The sequence below is a fragment of the Typopeltis vanoorti genome, chromosome 14 (genome assembly GCF_054136105.1).
Source record: "Typopeltis vanoorti isolate ZY-2024b chromosome 14, IOZ_Tvanoo_1.0, whole genome shotgun sequence".
NCBI classification, from domain to species: domain Eukaryota; kingdom Metazoa; phylum Arthropoda; class Arachnida; order Uropygi; family Thelyphonidae; genus Typopeltis; species Typopeltis vanoorti.
In genome coordinates, this window is record NC_143562.1 from 9,209,148 (window position 1) to 9,219,851 (window position 10,704).

Sequence of the window (10,704 nt, forward strand, 5' to 3'; positions counted from 1 at the left end):
TTGAAACCGCTCTCAAGACCAGAAGTAGTGGTAGTGAATAGGAGATTCTTGTTAAGTCATACAAATTTTCAGTTTTTTTTTTTTTTTTTTTTTTTTTTTTTTCAAATCATGGTTATCTTATAATTCCAAAATGATAAATTACAAGCAATCATGAAACTATTTTAATTTAATCACAAAAGCATTGTCACTAAAGATTCAAATATATCACCTGATGAAGGTGAGCTGCCGATTGCGTATTTTATAAATAATGTGAGCAATTATAAATTATAATGAATACTGAGGAGTTAATTATTAACGTCAACTTTTTGTTAGTCCTGAAAAACTAGTTTCTGAAAATCCCCACATATATCTTGCACTGAGTTTTTAACTTTCGTTTTTGGGAAAAAAGTGCAACTTATATTCGAGTAAATACAGTAAATGTTTTTCTGTAAAATATGCACATATTAGTAAGGATATTTTGTGACTTTTGCATTGGTTTCAAAAAACATTCCAGCTCACAAACACTCAAGATGATCACCTGATATCCAATTTCTGCTTTTAAATTTGAACACTTTCATATCAGGAAATGTTTGTTCACAGATATGTCAGTGCTCCAGTAAACTATAATAGTAGTAATATGAAAGTTGGTCAATGCATGTGTATATGCATTAGCCTGCTTATCGCAAAGTTTGGTGCTCTGAGTGCCCAACTACATATTATTATTATTATTATTATTATTATTATTATTATTATTATTATTGATAAAACTGATATTCTGGGAACAACCCACACTTATGCAGGTAGCACAGACACAACACAAAATATTTAAGGTGAAACACTTTTGCCACTACGCAGTCATGTTAAAACATTATAGAGTAACCAGAACAACATATCAGATAACAAGACCACAGCCAACAAACTACATAACATATAAGTACAACAATCACTATGGCAACGCCACCTGAACAGTGGCTTAGCTAGAGCTGTTGCCGCCTGGGACGGTCCCTTAGTTTGCCACCCCTCTCAATACACACCAAAAATATTACAAAAAGTCAAAATGACGTATAGGGAAATAAATTAAACACTATGTTTATTTTTGAAGTAAAACTTTAATTTTAATAACATTCTAAAATGTTATTTTTCTTGCTTTTCTGCTAGCAAAATCGTCGATGACATTCGCAAAGTCTATTTCATGGTAATGTAGGTAATTCTTAATCAAATTTTATTTAGAGAAACTCCTCTCACAACTAGTAACACTTACAGCAATTGTGAGGAAAATTCACAGTAATATTACAATATTTGGGACTGAGTTCTCGAGACTATTGTAGAATTAGCTACAAAAGTTCAAAAAGGTTCAAAGTGCCACCCCTCCGCACCCCCCCCATTATGCCACTGCACCTGAAACTTCTATGCACCTGACATGATAAACAAACTGCCATTCGAAGACAGAAACTTATGAGCATATAGAGAGCTGAAACAGGCGCTATATAAATATTACAGCGAGAATGAAAATTAGAGAAATTCCTGTTTCTCACGCTCTCTCCCACACACACACAAAACCTATGACTAACCCCTCTCAAAAAAACACCACTACAAGGACACAACACACACCATGTCCAAATCCACCCCTACTTGCAAAAAAAAAGTTAACCTGTGTAACAGCAGTTAAAGCCTTCCAAGCACGTACCAACAAACAGTAAAATCAACACCTGGCTTGTGACCAGTATAGAAACATAACCACAAAACCACAACCATCTGTTATCTTCCTCAGATAAGCTCTGCAAAACTTTGAGACAGTCGAGAAATCAGAAATGCCTCCCAAACTATTATTATTATATTAGTTATTCACTCAAAAAAAAAAAAAAAGTCTGTATAATCATCACTGTTAACATTAGAACACGTGTTGTAAATGCACAATACAGAGGGAAAGAGTGTTATTAAAATTCTTAACTGAAATCCAACGTAGAAAAATTCTGTAAAATTATACTCAAGATAACTATTGTATATATATGTGTAAATATTTTAGCAATCAACAAAAATATTATTTATTAAAAAAAAATTATTATTATTTTAAAATATTAACTCACAAGTATCTGTTATTCACAATTGTAATGTATTATACACACACACACACACACACACACACACACACACACACACACACACACACACACACACACACGCACATGTATATACAACTGTTATTATTTCTATGTATGTAATTTATCTGAGACATAATAAAATGTTTCAAAAAAAAAAATTATATGATGCCTACAAGGAGTCCAAAGTCTCATTAAAGGAGGGCACCTGCTCTACAACTCTCCATCTCCACCTCCCAATCCACTAGCCACAGTGAACTGCCACTACTATTCTCATCTACACCAATGTCATCTGCTGCCTACCACCACCACCAATAGTATTTTTTTGTCTGTAAATTGCATGTGTACTCAAGGCCAATTTGGCTGTATGCGATATATGCAAACTTTGATAATTAGACTTTATACTGATGTTTTAGCCCATTTCTGAATATATATATATATATATATATATATATATATATATATATCAGGGGCGAATATTCCAGGTGTGTGTGGTGCTCATCCACGAAATTGACAATTGACATTTATGTCTTTAGGGGTGAAGCAAGATGCTTTTCATATTCCCTGCTATCTGTTGTGGTTACAGTGAGGGTAAACTTTATGAGCAGTTTGCTCACCCTGAATGGGCATGGAGATTATGCATCACTATGGGATGCTAATATAGCTTTTGGTCTTCTATATTTGAATATGTCCATTGGATTGTATGCTGCAGCTTGCTGAACCAAATCGTTGGGATGTGTGGACGTCTTTAGGAAAAACTTGGTTGCTAAGGATTGTAGAAAAGAGAAAATATAGGGAATATTTGTGTCTCTGTGGAGTTTATTGTTTCTAACATACCACGGGGTGTTCAGAATCATGCTCAAGCACTTGTTCTGCACTCGCTGTATTTTGATAATGTTAGCATTAGAGGTGTGGCTCCAGGCCGGAGAGGCATAGGTGATTATAGGACGAATTGTCATCTGGTATAGCTGCAATTTGATTCTGTTGCTGAGCTTGCTATTTCTATTAATTAGCAGATAGATCTGAGCTATGGCTTTAGATGCCTTTGTGCACGTAGACTTGGTGTGCTGATTGAAAGATAGCTTTTTGTCGAGAATTACACCCAGGTAATTTGTTTCTGTCTGGCAGGGAATTTTAGTATTGAATAGTAACACATCTCCTACAGGAGACATTGGCCTTTCTGAGAAAAGAATGGCTGAGCTTTTCTGGGGGTTGACTTCCAATCTCCACTTAGAGAACCAACCCTCCAGCTTTAGAATGTTTTCTTGAAGCTTTCTGGTAATGAAATGCTGTCTGATAGATCTGGTTAGTATTGCCGTATCGTCCGCATACAGGGCCAAAATGGAAGTCATCGGATTGTACGGGATGTCTGACATGTATATAAAGAACAGCTATGTAGAGATCCCTGTGGCACTGGGAGGATGTAGAACCGTTGATTTTTACTTGCATTGATCTATGCTGAAGATATGAATGGATTAAATGAACCATTTTTAGTGAGGTGGCTGAGATAAGTTTGTGCAGGAGTCCAAAATGCCAGATTTTGTCAAATGCTTTAGATAAGTAGGAAAACAGCACCTGTGCACTGGCGCCACTTGTTGTAGCTGGTGGTGATGTATTCGACAATTCTGTGGATTTGCTAGGTAGTACTATGGTGTTGCCTAAAACCAAACTGTTCTTTAGGGAGGATGTTTAGGTCATTTACTGAGGTTTGGAGTCGTGAGAGGATGACCTTCTCTGCAACCTTACCCAGTGGAGTAAAATCACTAGAAAAGATGGTGGCTTGTGTGTTAGTGTTTCGTGTCGTGTATTGTTGATGATGAATTGTGAATTTGATTGATATGTTTTTAGCGATTTATTTATGCTTATTCATTAGTAATACTAGTTAATTGCTTGTTACCATAAACAGTCACTTTATTTTCCATGGTGCTTTATCCAGGTAAGTCATTTGTAATTACAAGGGCGATACGCTAGGCCTACTGCCGCTAGTATCGCCTTTGTTTCTTATAGTGACATTTTATCGCTGGTAGACACCTAAGAGTGTCTACGGGATTTGCTAGTGGACCCTCGAAAGTCCTCAGGATTATCTTTACCTGCTCAGGACACCTGAGAAATCTCTACTCTATCTCCATCTGTGTCTTAACACATTTTAAATTATTGAAATGGCAAAACTTCTGAATGAGACCAAATTCAAGGAAGTATACATGGAATTCCTCAGGCTAGGAAAGCTGCTGAGTGATAATTGGCCGGGAAAAGTGAAATTGTATGACAAGGTCCCCCCCGAATGTGTCTCAGACGTTGCCGCTGAAGATCATTTAGAATTGGTGCCTTCTACTCCATCAGACTTTGTAGAAGTGCATGCATGCAAAAAGTGAAGAACAACAGATGAACCGTACAATGACAATACTGAAATAGAACAGGATTCTTAGGGTTTGGATGCCGCTATTTCTCCCAAAGAAAAGGTGCCTCTGATCATCCTTAGAGAAAAGCATAAGTGGGCAGCTTTAAGATCTACAATGTCCAATCTGCATATTGGCTTCATTAAGGCCAATAACATGGATGAAGGCATAAAGATCCAGCCAGCAACAGTGACAGACTGTAGAAGGTTGACCAAAGAACTGGACAACGGAGGCATCCAGTATCATACCTTTGCGCTCAGCTCCAAAAAAAACTTAAAAGTGGTCCTTCATGGTGTCTGCAAAGACATTGACACAGCAGAAATAGCTGCTGACCTAAATTCTCAGGATCTGCCTCCAGTCAAGGTCAGCAGAATGTACAAAGCAGACAAGACTCCCATGCCATTAGTCCTTGTTGAGATTCATAAAATATACAAGGATATCTACAACTTAAAAACAGTCTGTGGTCTCATTGTCACACTGGAACCACTCCATAAAAGATCATCTTCTTGGCAGTGCCACAGGTGCCAGAAGTTTGGCCATGCCCAGAATCTATGCAGAACGGAATATAGATGTTTAAAATGTGGAGAGAGTCACCCAACCAATACCTGCACAAAGCTGAGGACCACCTCGGCCAAATATGCCAACTGCAGTGGCCCTCATCCTGCAAACTACAAAGGATGTACTCAGCACCCAAAGAACAGATGGATGGAGGCAGTCAATCAGCCCTCCTCCTACAGTACAAGAACACCAGAGGCCCAGACATCAAAACCGGAGACTCAGCAGCCACAGGCGGAGACCTCCAATAATAGAGACACCCAAAAGCAAACAAGAAGTTATGCCGATGTGACCCATACAATTAGACCGATTCCAGAACAAAATCAACCAACAGCACCCTAAAAACCTAACAGCTGTTATTACGGCCTCACTAGCAAACATGCTACAAAATTTCAGCCTATCAAACCCTACTGAAACCTCCACTAAAAGATTTCTTCGTGGAACGCAGGTCATCCTCGCAGCTCTCATAAATGAATAGTAACAAACTTATTCCAGCATCTCTTCAAATGGTTGCTTGTAACGCAAATGGCCTCAAAAACAAAATTCTGGAACTTCGAGATTTCACATATAGGTATCAACCAGATGTTATTTTAATCAGTGAAACTCATTTAAGACCCTCAGACAATCCTACAATAAGGGACTATCACCTATACAGAAATAACAGACTACTCTACAGACGCAGCAGCACTGCCATCTTCATTAAAAAGTACATTAAGCACCACTCTGTGAGCAATCCTTCAACCACTAACCTTGAGATCACAGGAGTGGAAGTAGTCACCAGCTCCACTGGCAAACTGAAAATCTACTCAGCTTACAACCCTCCCCAAAAATCTCTACTTCACTCTGATCTAAATGCCATCCTATGCATCAGAGAGCCCACCATTATTGCCGGGGATCTGAATTCCAAGCATCCTATATGGAATTGTACAACAACAAACAAGAATGGTTGCATCCTTTCCAATTACTTAGGATCAAGCAACGCTGTTATAGCAGGTCCCACCGAACCAACTCATCTCATTACGTTCGGCACCGTTGACATCCTGGATATGGCTATCCTGCAGGATATTAAACTTCAACACAGCATCATATCTATGGATGAACTATCATCCGATCACAATCCAATTCTACTACAGTTGGGAAATCAAGAATACCTGTGTCCTCCTTCTCACTCCTACATTGCATGGGAAAGACTATCAGCAGCACTCAAGGATTATATTGGACCTGTTCCTCACATACGCACAAAAGAAGAAGTAGAAACTGCAGTTACAAATCTCACACAACAAATTAATTCTGCTATAAAGGTAGCTTCCTCCTACAAATCTGCCCGCAAGCCCGATCGTTTGCCTGAAGACATCATGAACTTAATTAGAGATAAAAACAGAGCTCGAAAGAGATTCCGTAACACGTGTGCACCACAAGACAAAACAAATCTAAACAGACTAAATAGTAAGAGACGCACTGAAAGCTCATAGAGACTATGTATGTGATGAAAAGTTATCCTCCATTTCACCTAGTGATCACTCCATCTGGGGACTACTGAAAAATACCAAAAACAAAGACAGATCCTTCCCCCAATATTCTCTGACCAGGGCCTTGCTCACGCAGATGTAGACAAAGCAGGAGTTATAGCATACAACTTAGAGGAACAATGTAGGCCTTCGTATGGAAACCTTGACTTTGACCACATATATAAGATTCACAGCAAGGTCAGACACTCATTCAAACTTCCTATCACCAGCACTGACCATATTGCACCAACATCACCTGTTGAGATATATGACATTATTAAAAAATTAAAGATCAAAAAAGCTCCTGGGCCAGACGGCATTACTAATCGGGTGATTAAACTTCTGCCCCGAAAAGCAGTAGTGCACCTGACCAGTATAATAAATGCAATTTTAAGATTTTACTATTTTCCTTCCACCTGGAAACTGGCTGATAATTCCTATACATAAGCCAGGCAAAGACCCACACCTACCACAAAATTATCGTCCAATCAGTCTCATCCACGAAATATCAGTTTCACCGATATTATATTTTTGCATTTATTCCCGTTTTAGACTCGCCGAATTGTTTGCAGACTTCGCGCGATCCTAAAATTGAACACGACAAACTGTACTAATGCTTCATTGTCCTCTTCACGAGGGTAATAAAACATTAGTGCTTCATGAAGAAGGTGCTTTTCGTCCCGTAAATGTTGCATCACATTCGTGTTAATAGCCCCGTGTGCTTTCAAAATGCATACACCTTTGAGCCATTCAAAAAGATGTAAAGAGGACACAGTGTGTCAAAATCTTAGCTTTGTATTATTTTTAAACCGCCGAGAAAGCATGACTAGGTGAGCTTAAATTTTGAGCTCACTCAGCACCTGGCGGCTGTGATTGGTTATTGTGTCAACTAATTCAATTGAATGTTGTCATGTGTTGAGAGATTACTTCTGTATATCCGATGTTTTTATTGCAAACAGCTGTTACACATGTTTTCTGGAACTGAAAATCTGAAAGTGGATGTTATGAGAAAAATGCTAATTGGTTTTTCTTTTGCTTGTGCAGTATAGCATGTGTTGAGGTTGCAAAGTTTTTTAACGGTAGAGACATTTTTTTTTTATTCTAGTCCTTGGAAACAACAGACAGTAAAAAATATGTATTCCTGAATAAAAATGAATGTTCTGTGTATTATAAGATGTTGATCAACAACAAAATACCAGCCTATGTGAGATTGATAAGACAGAAGAACCGCTGACACTAAAAAAAAAAAAACTAATGAATTTAGGATTCCTGAAAGAGTGGATAATTCCGATAATGATCGGATGTTATGCATACTCATATCAGTAAACAAAATAAAATTCTTGGAAAACGGAGCGAAACACACACAAACCAGAGAAATACAGATAACATGTGCAACAAATTTTTCGAGATGATTTGCTGCTCCATCAAACCATATTTATTCCTGCAACACACTCTCACAAAGTTTTTTTTTTTTAATTATGCCATCATAAATTCACTTATTCATGTTTAGAATTTATAGGATCATGCTATTTGCTCTAACCAGCAACTTATAGGACACTTATCACAAATGATAATTATTAATTATTCTTTACCATTAATGAAAATGTTTCTACTGACACTTATTTCTTCCTATTCTCACATGTCTTATAAATGATGGTGCACATATTTTCATCTTTGAGTATTTCAAATATAGCATTCTCCTGCATTGTTGTTTTATAATCAATCATAAAACAGATTGTACCTCCACTCTACATAGAAATATTTAAAGTTATCCTGCAATTAATTGCATTGGACCAATTAAGGAGTGCTAATGTGCTATGCCCTCTCAAAACTTTCATACATCGATAAAATGCAATCCCACGGTCATGACGCCCATGACCGTGGGAGAGCAGGGGGGTATGGGGCATTCCCCCTAGGATCGATCAAAAAATTCCACAAATTATAATCGTAAAATTGATCATCATCATCAAATTCCTGCCATGTACCCTCAAGGGGTGTACAGGATATGACAGTACTACATGAAAAAATTACATCATTACTAACTTCCTATCTACAATTTTCCTCCAAATCAGTCTGTTACTTGTCAAGACTCCAACATTATCAGATCTTATATTTCTATCATCTAAGGCACTTTGTACTGTATCAATCCACCTATATCTTGGTCTTCCTCTGGGTCGTTTTCCTGCCAACCTGGCAGAGAACACTTGTTTTGCTAATCTTTCCTTGCCCATTCTATTTAAGTGACCACACCACCTGAGATTAGCTCTGCTAACGCATTCCTGGATGCTGACAATGCCAAGTTCTTTCCTAATATCCTCATTTTTAATATGATATTGCCATTGATGCCATCTGTTCACACCTCTAATCTTTCTCAGGACGCTCATATCTGCGGTCTCTAGTCTTTGATCAAGTGTTTTACTTCTGACCCAGCTCTCAGATCCATAAATTAAAACTGGTTTGAAGACTCTTGTATACAGCTAATTTAGTGTTCCAACTAATTTCTCTCTTATTCCATATGAATTTATTCAATTGACTTCCCACCATACTAGCTTTCCTGATTCTGTTGTATATTTCTATATTTAATTTACCATCTTCAGTAAAAATCGTGCCTAAGTAGCTGAAATGTTTTACTTGTTCCACAGGTTCTCCATTCACAACACAGTTGACATATTCAATGATTCTGCCTATTTTCATTGTCTTTGTCTTTTTATTGCTGACATTCATACCATAACTATTACAACAGCAATTGAATTTTGTCAGAGAATCTTGTAGACTTGTAGCGGATTTATTTAGAAGTATAACATCATCCGCATAAAGCAAAGAGCTGACATTAACATCTCCAATATTGATATCAGGTTTAATACCACTTTCCTTCATAATGTGATCCATATAGATAATGAATAACAGAGGGGATAATGTACATCCTTGTCTCACACCAGATTTAACATTAAACCATCTCCCTGTACTTCCTTCAATTCTAACTGCTGACTTACAACTCAAATAAAGACTAAGTATTGCTTGATATAATGCCCCATTGACACCATATAACTGCAGCGTATTGAATAGCTTCTCCCTTGGCACCTTGTCATATGCCTTTTCCAAATTGACAAAAATTAAATACAGATCTTTGTTATATTCCCATGCTTTCTCGACTAAGTGAAGATCTGATCCTGACAGCCTCTATTTGACGTGAATCCAGCTTGTTCTTCACCAAGCTTTTCTTCCACAATTCTTCTCAACCGTTTCTCAAGTATACTTGCATAGATCTTGCCAGGAACACTCAGTAGGGAAATACCCCTGTAATTCTGACATTCAGTTTTATTTCCCTTTTTATATATGGGTACTATGAGAGCTCTACTCCAATCGTCGGGAATTCATCCCTCTCTCCAGGCTTTCTGAAGTATGCAGTGCAGCCACTGTAAGACTTTTATACCACCATACTTCAGCATTTCTGATCGAATATCATCTACTCCTGCTGCCTTTCCACATTTCAAGCCTTTGATGGCTTTTTCTACTTCAAGTATGGATATGTATTCCTGACTGCATGCCTGGTCAGTGTTTTTTATCAGTGTGCTGTCATCACTGCTTGTTTCATTTAGCAGTTTTTCAAAGTAATTACTCCATACTTCAAGGATATCTTTTTCTACCGTTTTCATGTCACCTTTATCATCTCTAACTCCTTTTACAGCACTCTTTCCTCCATTCCTAAGCTTCTTCAACAACCTCCAGAATATTTTGCCACCTTCTTGATATTTATTTTCTATATTCTTGCCGAAGTCCTCCCGTGACTTTTGTTTAGCTAGTTTTACACACTGTTTAGCTTTCTTACATTTGTCTCTGTATTCTGTAAGAGTAAAAGCTAACTTATTTGACAGGAACTTTTGATATGCTTTCTTCTTTTCCTTCACTGCCTCTTTAACTTCCTGTGTCCACCAGGGAGTTCTGATTTTTTTATCCTTGCACACAACCTCACCACATGCCTCTCTGGCAGAATCAATCAATGTTTTCTTCAGAGTTTGCCACTGAATCTCCAAGGTTTGATTCCTGTTCTCAAACTCTTTCATTTTCTTTTCAATAATCTTTCTGTATTTTAGTCTACAGTTCACATCTGAGAGCTGCTCAACATTTATTCGCTTTAAAACTTTCTTACATGTTATTCTTTTCCAT